We start from the raw sequence: 22,863 nt of genomic DNA, 5'->3' as shown, positions 1-22,863 counted from the left end.
TCAGGCTTTGGCTGAAGATGAAAGACTCTAAAAACATGAAGTGTGGAAATGTGAAGGGCTCACTACGCTCTCTGTATCAAGTAGAGCTCTCACAATTTTCTTCAGTGCAGTATCTCACATGAGGATCTCCTCAAAGGAAACAATAGTTTAAAAATACACATTTAGTATCAGGTGTCTAGATCTATTTTGCGAAGAAACCTGATAGTGAAAGTTTTTGCCCACTTCCTCAATTGGGGTTAAAAAAAAAAAAAAAAAAAAAAAAAAAAAAAGGACAACATGTTATTCTAAGGGAGAAATACCTTGAAAAGATAATTTGGGTAAACATTCTAATTTGAAAAGATAATTTGGGTAAACATTCTAATAGAAGAACAGACCTTCCTGGTAAAGATTACTAGGATGCATATATTCATAAAGGAAAGGGACTACTTGCATTTTTCTGGCTCCACTGGTTCATATGTGAGAGAAGTTTGTTTTGGGATGGCTTTTAACAGCCTCCAGCTGGACACCCTACATGTTCCACCAAACTAAGTACACGTTCACTTACACAAGCAGACTGATTTCCTCTTCCTACTCAACCAAAGACTACCTGCATTATCACTGTAACACCAACTAACAAAAATTAATTCCGCTCATTTTTTTGAAGCTATTCAAAACTCAGCTCTTCACCAGCTCCTCTCTTTTAGCACACATCCTTTGAAATAAACATAGAGAAAGCAAAATCCCTTTATGGAAGGAACTAGATAGCCAAAAGAAGTAAAGCCTCCAATTCAAACACAGCTACATTTAAGTAGATGGTTACTATAGTGTGAAGGCTTAAGCACCTCACAAAGCAAAGCAGATGGCCTTGAAAGTAGAAACAGCAAAGTAGCCCAGGAACAAGCGTAAGGTACCAGGAAACAGGATGGAAAGATTTTTGTGGCTCAGGGTTGTTAAAAAGGTTATACAGTTTTGGACAACTTTTATTCATTATGTCTTCCCTTTATCTATTTCTTTCTGAGTGAGGGAAATAAAAATTCTTACTGTATTTCAACCTTCTTTTAACAGTATAGACTGCATCATTAGTTGTTCCTCCCAACAAGAATAGCACCATACCGCTTTTCAGCCATTACTGGGATGCCATTCACATTAAAAGGAGGCAGCAATCAAAAGCTGCAATGCATCTTCTTTTATCCTGAATCCTGCTACTATGTATTAAACAGTAAGATGAGGAACACATTCAATCCAACCTTTGCCTGCATGGAGCTTGTATTGTCATCCCTGTTTATAAACACTAAAGTTTTGTCCTGCATAAACATTATGTAAAAATAGTAATTTGTACCTTAGAATCTTAGCTTTGCTTTTGCTATCAAATGTCCTCTCACAAAAAAAGCCAGTAAGGACAGCACTTGAAATACAGTACCCTGCAGTGTGACAGTATGCATTATTCCTGAGGAGTATGCAGCCTACACTGGATGCCACCTCCTCCAGTACCATTCAGGAGCTGGAACAGAACCCTGTAAGCTGCAGGTCCCACAACCCTATGAAAAGTCTTTCCAGAAAGCTGCTGCTCCCTTAATCTGTACCTGCACCTCATCTCTCATATTCTGCAGTTAACAGAAAAAAAAACCCAAAACATTCTTTCAGAGGTGCTTTGTGACCAAACATTGCAACTAGCAATGAAATTGCTGAACTAAAAATTAGCTAACAAACTGTTAAGTGCAGCAGTTAGGAAGTTATTTTTATATATATATAATGAAAGTGTTAAACGTGAACTTTCCTCAGTCTATCAGAAAATTATGTTTTATCCAATTACTACATGATAAAACTAATTCTAAGGCCTGTTGAGTGAGCAGTGTTAATCCTCCATTTTGATCATCTGCCAATGTAAAAATGTGCTCAGATTAACGATTATTAATACTGTGGGGCCTGTGTGGGGAACAAAATTCAAAAACAGTATCTAATCATGATCATCTATTTTTTCTTCATTTTTTTCCAGAACATCAACAATGATAATATGACAACAGAAAATACCTCTTCTTCATGTTTTATGAATGTTACAGGTACGTACAGAGCTGAATATGCTGCCGCATATGGTGCTGCGCTATGATGTGTCAATTATTTCCATGACACACAGTTTTTCCTGTTTGATGCCTCAGCATAAGTCTTAGGCTCATTTCCATATGGATCTTCTCAAATAAGAATCTCAAAGCACTCTGGAGAGAGTAGGGTTTGAGCAAAGGGTTGAGTCAGCTTTCTGAATTTTATATGCAGCTCAACTGGTTAATTTCTGCATGACTTTGGTCAAGATCACAGATATACACTCACTAGAGCTTCAAAGGACCATGGAAACTAGAGAAGCAAAGACTAATTAAAGAACAAATGTGCTCTTCTTATTGCCAAGCCAGTGGTATCCTAACTGTGGCTCACAAGTAGCACTTTGCACACAAGAACTGTCACCACTTGTCATACCACAAGCAATAAGAGAGGTAAAGCTGGGGACCCTAGAGAGGTTTTGAGCAGGAGACTGGGTTAGATGACCTCCAGAAGTCTTTCCCAACTCACATAATACTACAAAAAATAGTATATAAAAAAAATGTTCCAACAGAGTGGTAACTGTTTAGTATTGCTGCTTGTAATTCAGAAGTAATTATAACAATAATTTAAAAAACCAATACAACTACTTCAAACTTCACATTTAGTAAGATTTGGCTTATTCTTCCTTATTAAAATGAGTAGTGTTTTCAAAATTCATGACTTTTTCAAATAGTGAGATTTAGTCTATGTTCCTTGAGAAAAAAAAATTACTATCAAATATCTAATATATATGTAGTGCTTCTCAAACTCGTAACTGTTTTCTTTGAATTGTACACAACTCACGGACACTGTAAAGCAAAATACTTGAAAAGAACTAAGTTTGCACATTTCATTATTAGAGTGGGAAATGCTGAAACAAAAGTATTTTGAAGAAGGAACTAAAACAGCTTCCTCACACATCTTAACAGGGGCATTTGAATATGAATTTGGGTACTTTCAGCTGTAAATTAAATAACCTAACTTTTATTCCAGAAGCACATAGGAAGCTATGGAAAATCAGTCAGTTACATAAACTGACTTCTGTTCTTGAATGAATGAGAATGAAACAAATACCCCAAGGTTAAGAACACCTCATGAAAAAAGAGTGTACCCAAAACCAGCTGCTCCTGAAATGACTGATCACTTGTCTTGACTTTTGGGTGGGCAGATACTGGAATACATGTTACTGTAATAGGTCCTGACTAAATCAGCTGCAGTGAAAACTAGGCTTACAGCAAGAAATGTGTATATTAAATTATTTAGCATTTTCCAGGCACTGTCATCAGTTCCAGGCAATGGGTATCTTATTTTTTACTTCAAGTGAAGACTGACTAAGTTGTGACCTTGACTTACATAAAGTATGAAAACAACCTTGGGTTTATCACAGATCCAAGGCTGCGCTAACATTTCATTGTTATTATCACTACAACACTTGGTCTTACTTACTAAGTAACTATAGCTATAGTCACAAGGTCAAACTTTGTTCTTAATAACAGCAGTGAAAATCCAGCCTTTCCTGAAGCCAGGGAACAGAAGCAGATATGCACCTGTGAAATTTCCAGGAAGAGCTTCTAGCAAGAAACATCCATAGATCATCTAAAAGAGACTGTCCCCTCCATCACACTGCATCTGAGCAGAGACTGAATCATCGCAACAGCTCTGGCTCCTGACAGCAAGCACTGACTTTGCAGCAGGACTTTTTCTTGGGCAATGCTTCTCTAAAAATTCTCAGAATGAGGTTTTCCAAGAAAGACAATGTCAATTGGAACCATGATATATTTTTGAGAGATTCTTTAGAAGGCAGTAAGAAAAAATATGCCTTCACACTCCATTTGTCTTTGTCCTACTACAGCTCTGCCTCTTCTGCACCACAGAAAAAATTACAGCCTAATGCACTGAATCCAGTCAAGCATAAGCAAAGATTGCCGTTACCCTAAATTTCTGGAGGAACTCTGCCTTACCACTTTATTCTGAATTTTTGTAGAAAAAATAGTGACATTTGTGTTCCTTCAAAGTGGCAATGTGTTGTGTGACTAGTGCTGGGTGGCCAAATTGCAGTAAGTAGCTCTTTGTGTTACTCTCAGTCTTGTTTGGTTTTGTATTCTCTTTCAAGATACAACAGAAAGCATGCTTTGAATCAGGAATTCTGCAATCACCCATCTCTCAGCTGAGTGGCTCTGAATAATCTCAGCTAATTTTTTGCACAGCTTCTTTAGGAAAGGTAGTGAGTGCCAGGCAGAAATCAGGCCTACTGATCAGGAAATTCTGTTGGATGTGGGTGTGAATACCTTCCAGAAAAGTTGAGAATTCAATTCAGAATATGCCCTAGCTAGCACTCTATTCACAGAAGAAAGAATAAGTCTAACTTGCACTTTGAGGAAAAAAAAAGACATCAGCAACTACCTCCACGAGGTAATTTAGTGCTGCAGATCCTGTGTAAGTGGGTGTATCCCTGTAGACTGAAGGAAACAGCCTGAGAATTGGGATTCCCGGTTGCCCCTCATCCCACTTTAGCTATTGGCCTAGATTTCTTCTTAGCAAATTCCTTCTTTTCTATCACTTCAGACCACTGTTGAGGGACGGTAATAATAAAAACTGGGTTTTGAAGTTTAATCCAGGGGTAAAGTGCCTGAAAACCTAAGTGTTAACTTTACTGAATCTAGTCTTGGATTTCTTTTTTTTTCTCATTACCAAATAAAAACATCAAAGGCAAATTATTGAGATATTGGAAGCAGAGAAATCCAGCTTTATTAATTATTACTTAAATCAGCTGGTGTAGACTCAGATACACTTTCCTTCCTAAGGTGTGCCTTGATTTCTTTAAATAAAAGAAAGAAAATGACCAAAATATTTGGAACAAAAAATATTTAGAAAATATTTTTGGAAAAAATGTTTATCTCATAGGTGTAAATTTTGGATTAAAATCAGGTAAAATAAGATAGAAGTCCAAGAATTGAAAAGATTTCACAGTGAAAATTCTGTGGCTGCTCTACCCTGTCCTACATAAATGTTAAAATGAACAGTAGCAGGAAGGCATCTGTGCTCTTAGAACAATTTCTTCTTGTTTACAATTGCAGTAGGCTAAAATGACTCATCATTCTGTACAAAATGAGAACTGTGTGCTCACAAAAAATGTTTTGGTACTATCTTAAAAGTTTCAATAAATTAGAATGTCAAAATGATATATGCAGTTTCTTTGAATATAAATTCGAAAATCATGGTGCCTAGAAGAATGTGAAAAGATACACAGTTTCTTAGAATTCTGTTTCAGGCTGATAAGCCGGGGACAACATCTGTTTTGCTTCTTAACTGTTCAAAGGGCAGGTGTTATAAAACTAAATTAAGACCATTGCAATACTTGTCCCTCTGGAATTTCTAAAATAGAACCATTTCCAGAGTTATAAAAATTATATGTAGCATTTTGGAAAATGTTAAGAACTCTTTATATCACGAGTTTTTCCTTATACACTTAATAAATATAGACGGCTCCTATATTAAAATATAAACTCTAAAGATATAGTTTTCAAAAGTTTCCTATACTAACCATGTCTATGACAGTTTAGTGATAATTTCAGAGGCAGTAGAATAAGACAAGCACTTTGTGATTGAAAATTAATCCAAAAATTAATTTTAAAGTGTAATTCTGCTCAAATTACAGCTATTTTGGTGACTATTAGAATGTCTATATAAAGAATACATCTATTCTAAGTCTGATAAAAAAGTTTTGCTTTTCTCTTCCCTTTAAAAACTACCATGTATTTCAATAAGTTATCAAATCAATTGGAGAATAATGTATCCAATACACAAACACAAAATCCAATATGAATTACAAAAGATGTACATACACCATGAAGGATTTAATCTATTCTTCAGCCTCAGTGCCAAAACACAAGCTGACTTCACTTGAAAAAAATGAGGTTAAGGGGTCTTAGACAAAGAATGAACCACTCCGGTAGTCTGAAAATGCAGTGAAGTAGATAAAGAGGCTACAATCTTTGTTTCAGGAATGAAAATCAAATGGAAAGAAGACACTTTCCTTCCTGTAAGTATTCTCCATAAAGTGAGCTATTAGAAAGGAAAGATGTCAAGCCCTCTTGGCTACTTAGAAGGAAATGTTCCAGGAAAGAATATTTATGTTTTGTGGTAGAGGAGAATACCAGCATAGGAGAAGAGGGCTTTTGACTTTCTTTGAACATCACAAAGGGACAGAGCAACAAGGATTTTTAAAGAACAATATTCCTCCACATCAAAATCAAGTATCAAAGCACGCCACAAAATACACAGACAAAAGCATTCACAGCAATTTTACCAGTGGTTTCTGTATTGACCCTAAATTTCCACATAAATGAAGACCTAACTAAATGATCATACCAGGCCCACCGTGAAAGCCATTTAGTATGAATGAAAATCTAACCTAGATCTGTGTGAAAGCCCTCTGAAGATTTTAAAGGTCCTCTCATTTTGCTATGTTTCACACAACAAGAGGAAAACACATAGGGAAGGAGAACAGTCCTTACCTTTCTAAAAATCAAAAGTCAGTGTACCCAGGAGCTTTAAAATGGTACTTCCATTCCTCACTGTATAAATATATATAGGGACCTACATAAAGGTACAAATTAGGAAAATGAAAATTAGAGTGGAAAGTTTGAATGGATAGTCATCACAGTCTCCTATTTTCATTAAGAATTATTTAATGAGTAGCAATACATGTATCCCCATAAACTTGTGTAGAATATCATTTTTAAGAAACTGAATGGGGTCAGAAGTGTTGGCTCTTTCCCTTTGTTTGCTGTCTTTTCTCTATGGGTTTGACAGAGAAGTTCATTAAGTTCATAATAGAAATGTTTGCTACTTCACAACACACCTCATTATGAAAGGGATTTATAAAACCCATGCTGATTATAGCCATGGGGGCTTTCTCACAGAAAAAGCAGTAGCTGGACAGGTAAGATTCCTAGAATTTCAGGCAGAGTGTAAATGAGAGCAGAATGGGAAAAGACTCGTTAACTTTTCTGAAGAAAGTACCCTTTTGTCACTTTGACCTGTCACTGCTTGAAAAATGACTTACATCAAAGACTATTTCAGGGGCTTTGCTACAAATTTAGCCTTAAATGAGGTGTTTGAAAATTGAGGCAAGTCACTAGAGTTTATTCAAACTACAAAACATCACTGAAAATAGCCAACTACTTGATATACACAACAAACTTATAATCAAATTGAATTGTTACGAAAACAAAATTATTTTGGCCACATGAAATCCAAATGAAATCCCATGCGAATTAATGTGTTAAAATAGCCAAGTTTAACAACAGTGTTTATGATTTCATTTCCAAAGGAAATGTCATCAAAACAAACTTTATCATTGCTTTGATTTCTGTGTGAAACAGAAAAGCTCCTTAAGGATTTTGCAGACTTAAAGATGAGAAAAAGTACAAAGTTTAAACAAATTTTAAAATGTTGTGTGCACTTCATTGTATCATAGATATGCATTCTACTTTGCAGAAACATCATAACAAGTTATAAGTGGAGGCGTCAAAGTGCAATTGCTTGGCCGAACACCCCAATAACCCACCTTAAAACATTTGTTAATTTAAAAGGCAAGTTAGAATAAGTCAGCACAAAAGAAACAATAGAGAAGTAAAGCAGATGGAAGAGAGAAAGGGAAAAACTAGAAATCTCTAAATTAGATATTAAATTCTTCTCTCATAAAGTGGATTGGATGCATATAATGCATAACATCCTCCTCAAATAGATGCGTTCCTAACTAAGCATTCAAAAAATCAATGGATCGGTGGTATCTTAATCTCAATATTTATTTATAAAAGGAAAATGGTAATTAAAGCTTTATTCCAAAGAGCTAGCCATGTAAGACAAGTTATGCTGAGAGGTTGTGCAGGCTGAAACTGCAGTATATTCTTTGTAAACTCAAACCCATTTCACAACACCAAAAATATTAAAGATTACGTAAAAAACCTTCATCTCTCTATTCTGTAAACCATACTGTTTCTTGAGAATGTGTGTGTATATGCATTGGGAAATAGGGAAGAAAGGGCAGACTTAAGTACGCAGAAAGACTGTGTAAATATTACTTCTCTGACCACTATATGAAAAGCTCTGTGCTGATTCTTAAATTTTTCCACAGCACATGTGGTTATGTCCACTTCAGCTTTGTGTTAAGCTGTATGAAGAACTATTGGGAAGAAAAGATGAATGAGTTTACTTGCACATTGTTATAAATCAATATAATATACTTTATATTTTTTTAAGTTTCAGTTGACTTCCGACAATACAGTGTTACACAGTTATCTATTGTAATTCAAAGGCGTACGTGTCATATGGGTTGGACAGGTAATATATAAAACAAAAATTATAAGGAAACGCCCAACTGACCACAAGTATTTCAGTCTTGGGAATTTTCCAACCAATGAATCAAAAAGAAAAGAACAAGCAGCAGACCTAAAAGACTATAGCCTTGTGATGTTTTATATTGTTTGAACAATCTTTCATCTCTACTAATCATTAGGAATGCTTATTCCTCCTGTCGCTCAAAAGAGAGATCTTCCCCAGTATGTTCTGCTTACTTAAAGCCAGCAGAAAGCTAAACTACTGGGGGACGGAGGTAGTGTAAATGCAATGATCAGTCTCATGTTTCTATTACTATCGGACATGCCACAAAACATTTTCCTGTAAGTCGTCGATTTATGCTGGTGTTCTGAGAAAATGGCATTCATAGTCAACCAGATACATCATTACAGAGAAAATACAAATGGCTATATGTAAGGTTTGCAACAATTACAGATGTAGAAATGCTAGTTAGTGGGTTGGTAAAGATGAGATTAGTATGTATAAAATTCAATCAGTAAAAAAAAAATAGGATTAGCAAATGTGATTGCATAGATGAAGGAATTGTTAAAAGTAACAACTTCTTCTATCCAGCAATTGTTTGGATTTATTTTTATTATCTGGCAGACTTACTTCATTCTGATATGCATGTGGGACACATGGCAAGCCAAGAAGAGTTTCTGCTTTACCATTATCTCTCCTTCATCATAACTATACATCTCTCCATTATCATAACTACAGTAGCACTGTAGTTATGAGTAATTTTTCTCTGTTCTATTATGAATTTTCACAATACTTGAAAAACTTTTGGTATTTAACACTTCTACACCTGTGGGAAACAGTCCTGAAATTTACCAATAAGTTCAAATATTACTTGGAGAAATACATGAAAAGGGACTTACAGGACAAACCCATACCTTTCCTAGTCCTGCAAACTGAACACAGACAGCCAGTATTTTCTATAAAATCAAATCTGCTGATTTAGAAAAACTGGAGGTGTAAATTCTTTTGTAAAAATCTACATTTCTGCATTCTGATTTATGTAGGGCTGATTGTGCTGCTCTTGAGGTTAATGAATATTTCTGGGGTTTAGAAACATATTTATGTTTACTTAAATTTTTGCCAGTTTTGGACACTTAAGCTCAATTTTTCCATATGTCTCTTTACATTTCAACCATTGCATTTCATCAGTTCTCAGAAAAAGCTAAGCAGAAATGCATGGCTTTCAGTTGTAAATGCTTGTCACCTTTATGCTCCCGTGCTTTATGAAACAGAAAGAAGCAAAAACACTGGTCTTTCTGTTGCGAAGATAACTTCACCATTCTGGGAAAATGCACCTCAATTTGGCCACTCTTAAAAATAAACCAGTTTGAGAAAATCAAACAAAAGTGTCTGTGTCCACAAAAAGAATGCTCTCCAGAACCTGGAATTACTTTCAAGTGCCCAAATTTGTCTATGCATCTGTGACCAGTATCTGTGAAACCCACTGGTTACACGTCACATTCTTTTCCAGTGTTGCTCCACAGAGAGAATCGCAACTTTCTATTGATTATTCTGTTGGTTCAACGCATTTGCACAGCAGTTTGCAGGGTTTCTATTGTTTGAATCTGTGCTTCACTGTGATGCTGCACCAGGGAGTTTCTGGGGCCTCTGAGTTTTTTTAAGCTAAGAAATTATCCACACAAAAATACATTAAGCAAATATCATTTGAGTGTAGAATCAATGGCTTAAAAGTTAGGAACTGCTTAAATTATCTTTTTTTCTGACTGCATTATGATATAGCCTTTAATTATACAGTGTTTTTTCCACAGCTCCTCCTCATCCAGATCACATATATTATGAATTCATGTGCAATGCTGACAAATCATTTAAATTGAATGTTTCACAGACTGCCAGTAGAGCGTGCTTCTAGATGACAACCGTATTACCTTTAGCCTGGTATGCAAAAATATTAATCAGTCACAAATGCACCTAAAATATATCAGAAGTCATATCCAAACACATGAAATATTTAATGCCGAGTTCACTGAAGAAATCACCATGAATATCCCAAACTAGATACTCAAATTTTTTGTTTATTTTTACCTGATTTTTCTGAATGGTATTCAAACTTCTTAAATCAGTGTAAATTCACCAGGCTGCTGTGCAATTCATAATACCAAATAGACAGTCTTAGCCTCCTTTTGCTGGCAAAACTGGAAGCCTTGAAGAGCGATTGGCTTAAACCACTAGTGTTATCTTGAATTGAGGTTGCAGTAGATAGTGTGAACACAGTTCTTTAAATATTTGTTTCCCTTTTGTTAAATAAGGCTAATAATGTCTCTGTCTTTTGCAGAGTTGTGGTGAAAATGAGTATTTTCTGTACACTTCTGAGATATTACTGATGGATGAAATAAAAAGGTGGATGATGGAATTAATCACTTTTTCTGAAAAGCAGGATTTGAATAATGTGAAATATATGTAGTGCTGGACTGTTTTATTCTCACTGAATGAGAATTATTGTTTTTTATCAGGGATTGTAATGAAGTGGGCACTATTTCATGCTATGCTTTACAAGAACTTGTCTTATGTGAAAATTCTCTTAAAAACTGGCCACATTTGCAATTTACTAAAATATAAATTGACCACTATAGTAATTAAACTCTTACCCATCACTCATCTACTTACTTACTCATTTTACAGAATTTGGGATTAGCTTCTCTTTTTTCTGATCTTGCTAAAGTGGAGCTTTTTAAGAATAACTTGTTTGGGAGGCTGAGGTCCTGCAATGGTTGTTCTTTGAGAACCTGCAAACCTGTTTTAACTTAAACATAATGGCTATTTTAATGTAAACTTAATGTTAAACTTAAACATAATGGTGTCACACAGTGGCACGTATTAATGGCTCATAGCCTTTACACCTTATTGCTATAATACCAAGGCTGACCTCAGAATTCTTAAAACCACAGAGGAAAAGGGAATCTCACCCTCAAATCTTCTTCCATTTAAATCCTCGTGATTTAATTTCATATAGATCCTCATGAACTTGATGCAGTTGTTTATGAGTCTGTTTATGTGATAAAGTGATGAGAAGAAACAACGATAAATTACCAAACAAGATTTTAATAGGACTTTACATTGACATAGAATATCTAAATTTATGAAAAAAGAGCAATGAAAGATGTCTGTACATAGACTTTTGCACTTTGCAGCAGCTGGTGACCAAACTTCAAAAACATAATATGAAAGACACCAAGTATGAAATCCTAACCTACTATTGAACAATAACAGTGAAAGATCTGTCATTTATTTCACTGTGTAGTGTTTATTCAAGCTCCCAGTGGGATGTAATAACTTGATGGACAAAATTACTATTTAATTTGCTGTGAGTTTATCCTACAAGTACCTGGAAAGAAGGAAGCATGGGGAAGGATCTTGCATGACTGTAGATTTCTTTCCTAAAGAAACTGGAACACTTTCATTGTAAGCAGCAAGAGCTAGCTTTGCATCCTGACAAAGACCTTGAGAGGGAACTCTCTCCCTCCTTGAATGTTCCTGTCTTGCATGTAAGTTAGTTTATGCTTTATTATAATAAAACTATTTACATGCTTGATATGAATATTTACAACCTTTGACTCAGAGTTTTGTCTTTTCTGTTAGACACTACCATGTCCTCCCTTCCAGCTGGAGCTATGGCATGATTCCATGCAGGAAGGAATGTAAGGCTTTCAGGGTAGGAAAACTATCAGGAAAGTGGGAGTTCATCTTGAAGGGGGCATTCTATTCTTTGCTCCCATAATCTTTTGATTTTCATTTTAAATGTTAATGCATGCTTACTAGAAATAGCAGAAACATTGATGTAAACAGGGAGTGACACCTTGCAAGTGTCAGAATACTCCCTAAATAATCATATTTCCTTCTGGGCTTTCTTATTCTATAACAAAGCCTGGAATTTCTTTTTTTTCTTTACAGTCAGATAGTTTCAAAAGAGCAAGAAAGTGCCCTCCAACCAGCGTAGCCAATAATTTGGTGACTAAGACATTTTCTGGGAAAGCAGTAAAGTGGGTTTCAACTGCGTTCAGTTGAGAAGTGCACCAAATCTGCCACTTTCTGGGTGAAAAAAATGCTCTGAACCAGCAGCTATTATAGGGACTTCTTTCAGAAGGGATTTGAAATAAAATAGTGTAGGATGCTCTATTATTTTAATATCTAGATGCAAGCAGGGCAAACACTGGGGAAATGCAGAGACAGCTAACAGAGCTTTAGCCCCTACCCAGCCTACCTGTCGGGACATACAGCCCTATCGCAGCAGGGAAGACTGCGTAGTATCAGCCCACTACCACTATCGCCACTATGGTCACAGAACTCACTCACAGCAGCAGACACAAAACAGAGGTGTGTATATATGAAGAACTTGCCTGCCACGTGAAGTGTTCTTGCTCCACTTGCTCCACTCTTGCCATCCAAGGCAGAGGATTTTAGGCACATTCATCTACTTACTGTTTCTGAGTCGGCTCCCTATTCAGAGTTAAAAATGTTCAAATTATCTTTTGATGGTTCTAGTGTTCCCGCGCACTGGAGAGGGACCAGGATATATAACACACAGTTCTGGATCTGGAATGCCAGCAACTGGCTACATATAAGGCATAGTGACACCTGCTTTTTGTGGCTTCCAAGTCTTTTAAATTGTCCTTGGCAATTTGCTGTAATGTAATTTCTTAAATGTATTAATTTCCCTTTAACTTACAATTTTATGCTTTCTACTTCATGCTTCATAGATCTTTCTATACACCAAATAAAGGCAATGCAGGCATATCTCTTTATTTACTATTAATGAATACTAATTCAGGGAAACCTCTCATTTACATTCACCTTGATCTTTTGAAAATGCCTTTATACCCTAATTTTTTGAGAACTTCCAGGCTTTCTCATACCCTTTCTCTAATATCAATGTACACAAAGAATTAAATATAGTAGCTGTCATGCTTTTAGCTACCTATTTTTTAAAACTCTTCTCCTTTTTTTGTTTCTATCCAAAATTTCCTCTTCTGGGGAAAAAAACAAACAAAAAAACCAAAACAAACAAACAAACAAAAAAGAACAGAAAAAAAAACCCAAAAATACAAAACTACCAAGTAATTTTTAGCTTGTATAATGGCTGACCCAGGTCTCCAGTCTCTTCTTATCTATGAAAATCATCATTTTGTTCTTGATAAAGAAAAACTAAAAGATCTCACTGCTTTATAAACAGAAAATATTTGAATTATAATATTAGGTGCAAAGACACAGCTTTCTCAGTAGAAGAGATGACCCATGCACTCTGACACTTCCTCCAGTACCAATGAAAACAGTGGCTACTCTGGCTTTCTAAAGTCTGAGAAGTGTCCGAGAAGCTCATTTCCATCCTACCACAGTCTCAGTAACTAAGACATTCACTGCACCTGATGTCGTCACAAAACGGGAGGAGCCTGTGAAGGACTCTGCCTGACTGGATGACTTTTCATATATCATATTATTTTTATATGTCTTACCTCTTTCTGCATGTCTTTGTGTCTCTTTGTCTTTCTGTGTATCATATAGCACCATGTTTTGGGTCCTTACCACAATAATTCACCAGCACGCTAAAAGTAAGACCTTTGGATTTACAAGTTAGGTTACAAGATGAACCATGCAATCACCAAAGAGTTCAAGTTGAAAGGTGACTCTTGAGATTATCTGGTCTAAACTTCTAGAAGCAGTGATTCAGATTAGGTTATCCAGGGCTCTGCCAAACCAAGTCTTGAGTAATTCCGGTAAGGAATTTCACCACTTCTCTGAGCAACCCACTCCAGGGTTTAGTTTTTCCATAGTGAAGAAAATCTTTCCTATATCCAGAGGGAATTTCCCCTGAAGCAGCTTGTACCTTTTGCCTCTTGTCTTGTCCTTGTGCATGCCTGACAAGAGACCACCTCCTTCTCCACTATAGCTACCCTTTCAGGTATTGGAAGACCACAACTGGATACCGCCAAGCCTTCTCCTCTCCAGGCTGAACAAACTCCACTCGTCTGACCTTTCTTCTAGGGGAATTCTTCACCCACTGCCTTCCATGACCTTACTCAGGAAGCTCATCTACAGCAGCACATTGAACAGCACTGCTTCTGAATGTATTTGGAAAGTAAAGAAGAATGCCTTCAGTGCCTTCAAAAATAAAATCAGCTTCTCCTAACAGCCTTAACGCTCTAAAGCAATTTAAATTTATTCATTTACTAGGTCACTTTCCTTCAGAAAAAAATCTATCCTTCGAAGTAAACAGCTTTAAATCCTGTAAAGTGCACAAGTGGGTCAGACACGTGATGTGTGTTAATACATATGTGCACAGCAGAGAAGGAAAGAAGAATGAAAGGCTGGATTCGAAGAGAATTGGCTTCCGAATAATTTTTAAGGATTTACAGTCCATGAAGACACCATGTGGAGTGATGCAGAATAACAGGCTTAGAAGTAAAGTATGATAAAAACTATAGTTATAACCAGCTTCTTTTTGACATATCTGTGATCATTTGGCCTCAGAATTAAACTTTCTACACTTTGAAGAAAGAGAGAAACAAACAGTACCTCACAGGAGAACAGAGTCAGGAGATTGTCAGGATACAGTACTGCAGATAAAATGACATTTGCTCACCTCGTTCTTTCTTTGCGGGCCTGGATACACATTTGTAGCCTAACAGCTGCATGCTATTTTTTCTCACTGTTGGATGGGGACTGTCTCAACCACAGAATTTTAGGTTGTATTTCACATTTTAATTCCACTGCAGCTTAAATACAGCTTATGTAATCTATTTGCATCTGATTTTGAGAACAACTGTTTTACTTAAGTTATGACAAATTGTCTCCTATGGAGCCCAGGGCATCAAGTAGATAACCCTGAATGGAGACAAGCCTGGTATCTTTACCAAAGATTGGCAGAAACTATCTGCTTCGGTTCCTTCTGTTTTTAAATAAAGCAGCAAATAACAGAAATAGAAGTCTCCACAAAACTTCTATTCAATCAATTGCCACAGAATTTATGTTTAAAAAACTCTCTAAGAATGACAGCATTGCAAAATGCTATCAAAAATAAAAATGGAGGTATCATCTCAGATCCAGTAATGTGACAGTGTAAGAGTGCTATTGCCATTAAATACACCATAAGACACAATATTAAAATGTGAATGAGGAGGAGTCAACTCTCCGTATTGAGTGCAGAAAGATGCGAAGAATCCCACAGCAACAGACCAAAATAGATGGGTTCTACAAGATGCAGACAACATCTGGAAGTTGGCACACAGCTCCTTCACAGCTCTCCCTCCCCTTTTTGCGGGGACAATCTGGGTGGCAGATACGTAAGAGCAAGTACGGGGGGGAGGGGGGGGGGGGGGGAAGATAACAAATGAGACAGGAAGAAGAATAATTTTCTTCATGGATGTTCCAAATCTATAAATCATGGAAGTGAACCATGTAAAGAAAGAATATGTAGCTTACAATGTGAAAATACTAAATCAGATTGCTTGAAGACTTATTTCCCTTACTTAAAGAAAAAAGCTAAGCCTGCAAGTTATCTATACAAATTTTTTAAAACCCAAATTGGAAAAACTGTAGCCTAAAAAGGAACTATTGCAAAATACAGATACAGAACAGTAAAAAGCCACAGAAAGGATAAAAATAGAGTCATATATAAAAGGATAAAAATAGAACTTAGTATCTCCTTACCATTTAGAAAAGTGGCAAAATGTTCATCATGTCATAGCCAACACTTGCAGAAACAAGTAAAAGTTTCAAAACTGGACAAATCAAAACTCCCTGCAGAAATACCATTTCTTTTTGTCTTGACAGGCTTCAAAAAAAGATAATAAGGAGATGGTAACTAACCAGCAAGAAAGAGCTATGAAGACAGGGCTAGGATCTGTACAAGATTAAGCTGTAGAATAAACACAAAGGATTTTGCATGTTAAGGTTACTGTAGCTAACATTTAGTGAAAAGAGGAAAATATCCCAGAACTTGTTGCACACTTAACGAGTTACTCCTGATTAACAGCAAGAAGCAGGCCTAAAATGAAGAAACTAGGACAATGCTTTGTTGGTCTAATTATGGTAGACTTCTGATAGTCATTGTGCTTAATGCCTATTATGATTGTTACTAAAAAGGCTGCAGGGATTCAATAATGCTTACTGTGAACAAGTGCGGCTGGTCCTTAAATTGATTTAATTCACTTAGAGCTTCTCTTCATAGCTGTAATCATGCAAGCAATGGCAAGCTCAAAAATATTGCAGTCTCTGTGAGTTCTCTTACACAGTCAAGCAAGGCACTCATCTGGGGTATTTTCAGTAAATCTAGAGTATTTTTATCAACAGTTACAAATGTTAAAGGAAAAAGGAAAATAATGGGTCTGGCATTATTTTATCAGTATTAAATGTAATAAATATCAGTATTAAAATGATGCCACTTTTTTCATGTTCCCACCAATTATAATCTTATCCCTTAAATTATCAGTATTTGTAACATTCTAACTTTAGTCTAACTGAAATCCTGTTCTCATTTATATTATATCACAATTGTATTGTGCTGTATGTCTAAGCAACATCCTGCAGAGTTGAACTCAACTGCTTAGTTTTCTGTGCTGATATAGACATTTGTTTGCTTTGTTCACATGCACAAAAGTTGTGTGTGTCCCAAAAGCTCTCCATTTTTCCAACAGCATTATTTTGGTCTAAAAAAATATATTATCTCTACCTACACATTTTGGCACAGCATCTGCTTTTTAATTGCTTCATAGTTTCTTTGATCTTCTCACCGTATTTAGGAATACAAGAAATGTATGCTGGGTACTGTGACTTTCTCAATACTCTTCATTAATTAGTAAGCTTTTTCATGGGACAGCTCTGCTCTCATTGTCTTCACTGGGAGGAAATGTGAGCTCACACATCTTTGCAAATTGTATGGTGTGGGTCTTTTTAATGCCTCTTCCCTGGAAATGCCTTTTCTCCCACATCCTGTCTTTTACCCTGTTTGCTCCCCCTTCTGGTACCTACAGTTGGGTCCTTTTTGGGATGGGATGGGATGGGTAAGAGAATTTAGGAGTCTGGTTATTCTAAATACAACAAAAAGTAAAGAGAAAGAGAGAACAGCTGCTTTACAAACCTTTCATTTTCAGTACCTTAGGTTTGGTTACCCAAGCACAGAAAAAATATTATCCCAAGAAATCGTATTGACAAAATAGTTCCAGGCATTCTGTTGTTTCCAGCTGGGCTTTTTGTGCCTTATAAGGAGAACTCATATTTTCTTAGGCAGAACCTCTCTCAAAGACATGTTGGAAAAGGTAAGGCCATAAATCTGTGTCAGGTCCAGATGTGCAAGACTCTGGTGCCTAAAAGTCAGTTTATTTTTATAAATGCTTCCATGGTTTGTTTAGGCAGTTTAAAGTGATGGATATACATTAGAAGAAAATCACTCAACATGTATCTGGTAAATATGTGATGTATTAACTGTACATAAAAGGCACCGAGTTGAGGACCAGAAGCTGTGGCTCAAACATTTGTTAGAGAATTTTGCTCACAGGTCGTAAAAACAGTAACAAGCACAGTCTCCTGCTATTTGAGCTTATAGGATTCAAGCTGTCTATGTACATCTCTGTATAACCATGTGTACATACCCTCAATGACAGCAGCTGAACACTAAATACAGTGCAGATTTCATGGGTTTTTTTATTTATCATTACCCCCCAAAAGAAATATCTCTTTCTCACTACACAAGATATTCAGAACAGTTTCAAATTTTTCCCTAACATAGATGATTAAAGTTGAAAATCAGACTATTTTTTCTTCAGTTAGAATCATGAAATTTATTACAGCATTTTCAACTACATACAAAATGTATAAACACACATATATACTTCCTTTATTCCTTCAGGCCAATTTGTTTCTGTTACATTCCAGGCATTTGTTTTCCTGTACTTTCACACGCTTAATTTGATACCCCTCTTCTTCATATCTCTCTGATATCTTTCTAGTCTCCTGCTGTTTCTATATTCTTTTCTCCTCTGTACTTTTTAGACCCTACTATTACCTAACCCCTTAAGATATTAACATCTGCTTTCACCATTGTCAATAAGTCATTTTCTTCCAGTACCACGTCATTAAAATTTTAACTTTTTTCTAAAATTCTGGCCATATCTTTAGTTCCTTTTTCCCCTTAAATAAAATTGTTCTTGATCATATTTTGAAATATCACTTCTACTAACAACATCACTGATTAATTTTAGTCGGAGCCTGGCCTACTCATTATTCTTTTTTTTTTTTTTAAAAAAAAAAAGTAAAAATTTGACTGCTTCTTTCTAAATATACCTTACATGAAAAAATGTAAGTACCATAAACCAGTGTCCTCACCCTAGTGTTCAGAATTTCCAAGGGAAATTAATACAATGTGTTTATGAAGTGTTTAGAAAAACATTCAGGCAACCCAACATAGTATCATAAAGTGCTGTCATCCTTAAATGCCTGAATTAAACTGGTTGTATGCCTTGCACAGTATTTAAAAAAATACTTGTTGAAGAGACACAGAGAACTTGGGAATCATTACTTGAAATAAAAATCTAAGCTTTGGACTTCTGTTATTCGGGATTACGTCAAGGTCAGCTATAAATTCTGACTAAAGGAAGCAATTGTTCTAATAGTAGAAAGCAGTCACTACAATTTTTACAATGCTCATAGTAATACTGTGACATTGAGCCCTCCTATAAACAGGAGCTATGTGGCATGAAATTTTCCATGAGTATCCTAGGAAAGAAAACGCAGCAGTAAACATCATTAGTCAAGCGAGACCTACACGTCATGAGCAATAGGCAAGAGTCCAGGAAGGCCACAAGGTTAAAATGCTTTGTTTGAGTAATTATAGGATTTGAAGGATTAGGCTGCACCAAGAGATTTAAGGACATGGAAGGATTAAAGGGAGAAATAAATAAATACAATTGAAAAGAATGAAGGTATAGAAGGCAGCACAAAAAGATAATATTACATCCAGTAAGGTTTTTGAAACAAGATTGTTAAATAGTTGCAATTGAAGGCAACATGATTTTGCTGTATTTGTTTGCTCTTCAGTAACTGAATCTGCAGAGACAGGTATTTTCTAAAAAACATCTGTATGTTTCTGAGATGAAAGACCTAACAAAACAAGCACCTATTTGAGGTGAAACATCTTAGCCAACTTCTCTGTATCCCAGAATGCAAATTTAGTACATACTCTGTAACTGCTATGAAAGTGAAAACCCAGCACACAAACCCTGGGTGAGGTGACACCCACCGCAGCCTATCCCAGAAACCTGAAGGTTCTTGCCATACACATCCAAAGAGAATTCCAGCCTTCACCTTACACCACCCCGAGTTACACCATTTTACAAAGCTCACCCAGCTTATTTGTTTCAAAAGCCTACTGCCCTTGTAAGCTATTAATAGTGAGAATTAACTCCCTACATTTGTTCTAAAGAAAACCTACAGGCTTTGTTTCTTGAATATGGTGGATGAGAAAAAATTATTCAGGGGATATGATCCCTGGGTGATCCATAGCTCATGGGGTAGGAAGTCGCTGAAGCTAAAACAAGCACAAGATAACCATAGGTATACAACATTAAACATAAATGAATACAGGTGATTATTATTTTTTTTAATGAAACAGTCACAATTGCAAGAGAAATTTCAGCATATCTGTGCAAAGAGAATAAGGTTTGAAAAATAGATACTAGGTTTTATTTGGAGTTATTTCAGCATATCTTAATGACATCTCTTTTCTTTTTTTTTTTTTTATCATCTTTTAAAATAAACAGCATCTGGGCATCTCAGTAAGGATATCTGAGAGAAGTTCAAAAGACTGAGAAAAAGGCTGAAATGATACAGGGGAGCAGGCAGAGGAAAGAATCAGTTACTAAGAAAGAATGAAACGAAAGAAGAGGAAAGTATGTAGATACATGGAGAAACCAGACAAAGGATTCCAAGCACAAAGCTAAGATGAGAGAACAAATGCACAAAATACGTATTTTCTGAACGTATGTTTCTCGCTAGTCCGTGTGTTTAAAGACTTACACAACCTCAATTAAAACAACCCCTGCGCTGGACAGAACCTTGTGCTTGGCCTAACGCAAGCCTGCTGAACCGCACACACGGTCCGGTGTGTGATGCGCTGAGCCGAGCTGCGGCTGGGGAGACCGGCTGCGGGGGGGCCCTGGCTGCGGGGGAGACCCCGGTTGCGGGGGGACCGGGTTGCGGGGGGACCCCGCTGCGTGCCGACCCCCAGCCGCGCCCGTCGCGCCGGGCCGGGCGGGCCGGTGCGGGGGCGGACGGTGCGCTGGCGCCACCTCCTGGCCAGCGGCTGGAAAGCTGGAAAAACTGCCGGTGGAAACGAATTCTTAACCCACTTGCACCGGGCACGGCACGCAACAGCATCACGTTTAGGCGAAGACGAATGCATACTGTATTACTATCTCACCCTATTATTAATTACGGATCTGAAACTATGATAACTGTGATTCAGATGCCTGACTTCAAACAAAAACACATAGTGTTAGCAACCTGGAAAACCAGATCCAAAATTCTTCATACATTTTCTTACATCTCTTTATTAAGGCCTAGGTGTTTAGCTTCTCTTAAAATTATCACCCTAAAAGCAGAGTTTTGCTTCAGGAACATTGAATAAATCCCTGAAGTGGTTAGTATCGGTTTCTGATTTCCACATTAAAATCAAATATTATAGTTACAAATAATAGGTTTTGACGTAACTTTTTTTGGATATTCAGTAGGGTTGGTTTTTGGTTTGTTTTTTTTTCTTTCTTAAGTGGCTAACTGGTTTTTTTGGTTCAGATAGCAAATTTCTTCAGAAGATTATGGAAATTCAGATACCAGCCCAATTCAGAGATTCTGTAATTACATCTGACATTATTTCTAAAACAGGAAATGGATGCAGTGTTCAGAAGTGCTATGTATGCTAAGTACAAAAAATTCCAACTTGGCATACTGATTCATAACTTACTATTCATTGTCAGCCTGAGCTAACCTGTCTCAGTTTGCAATAAGGCAAAAACTTTATACGTTTGAATAGAGCATCTTTTTCAGCTGAGACATGTCCTATTTGAGTATTGCCATCATATACAAACCAGAAATATTATTGATGGATATTTGCATTTTGAAGACCAGTAGGATTCTGGAGGATGTTGACATCTGCTTTTCTGTATCACAGAAAAATCAAGTCACTTTTCTTACAAAGTCTTTCTGCTGTCATTTTCAGCCAAGAATTATCAGTTGTTTGTTTTTAAAAAAACGAGCTTTCTATAAATTGAATATTCCCACTGAAACAACACCTCCCGACAGCCCACACTGACAAATTCTCCTATGCTCCCTTCAGCATGCTGAAGCCTGACCATTACGTGTTTAATGGGGTATTCAGCCCTCATGTTCATTTGCAGCTGTTTGTGGTACAATCATTCTCACAGTGGGTTTGTTGGGTATTTTTAATTGTAAAGCTGTTCACCAGTAGCAGGGATGGCTACTGATTTCTCTCATGTGGGTCACTGACCAGACACCAGATGGTGGAAATATTCTGTTCCTACTAATCTGGCCCGGAGTTGGCAATTCAGAGGTGAAAAGCTTTATCCCATTACCAACTGCTTGAGCCATCCTGTCTCCAACCTGCAGGCTAAAGATTAAAACAGTTAATAGCCTTGAAGCAACTACCACCCCCTCAAATACCCCATCTACTACACATCCCAGACATCTACTGGGTATATCTAGGAGGAGATCCATAAATGTTGGTACAATTAATTGAATTTAAATTCTACCTGAAGAGGAATAAAAAAAGAAGCCAGGCTGGTAAAATAACATCATCATTTGGGATAGTACTACAACAGCTGGAGGGAAAAGTTTACTGCAGATGAAATATCAGAAAAAATAGAAGTAAGCTGCTTGTGAGAAGTGCAATCTGGAAAAAAGAGAGGAAGCATCATAATGAGGAAACACAAACACAAAAAAAAAGGCAGAAAATATTGATGCAACTTCTTTTTGCAGGTTTCAGGAAAAAGTCACAGTATCAATATAATACTACACAGTCATAACATCTCAATCAGTTCCAAACAGTAGAATTAGAAAATTTTTTTAGTAAACTCATCCATCCTATCCTTACAAGTCTCTTTTCTTCTGCACAAGTAATTTGCTTTGCTGCACTTTCAAACTTTTAATTTTTATACATTAGAATTGTGTTGCATACAAAATCACTACCAAAATTTCTATTTTCCACCATAAATTGCTGGAGGAACTACCGTTACATTTGTAAAGATGGCACCAAACACATAATTTGAAGTTCAAGATAACTGTGAAGGAAACAATTCAAAGAATTCCTGAGCTTCTCTATACCCAGACTCAATCAGTGAAATTCTTTAAAAATCCAAATATGTTTAATATCAATACAAATTTTGAAAATATAAGAGGAAGGAGCTA

At 36.5% G+C, this 22,863-nt stretch overlaps 1 long non-coding RNA gene across 1 annotated transcript; it reads left to right on the top strand.

Moving 5' to 3' along the window:
• Positions 1-1,620: 1,620 nt before the first annotated feature.
• On the top strand, positions 1,621-13,501 carry LOC308067046. The gene is made up of 2 exons (XR_013929423.1): positions 1,621-2,039; positions 3,549-13,501. It is a non-coding gene; the product is annotated as an uncharacterized lncRNA (long non-coding RNA).
• Positions 13,502-22,863: the final 9,362 nt, after the last annotated feature.

Source organism: Falco punctatus, assembly GCF_963210335.1.
Source record: "Falco punctatus genome assembly, chromosome: 7".
NCBI classification, from domain to species: domain Eukaryota; kingdom Metazoa; phylum Chordata; class Aves; order Falconiformes; family Falconidae; genus Falco; species Falco punctatus.
This window is presented reverse-complemented; position numbering and strand designations above follow the sequence as displayed.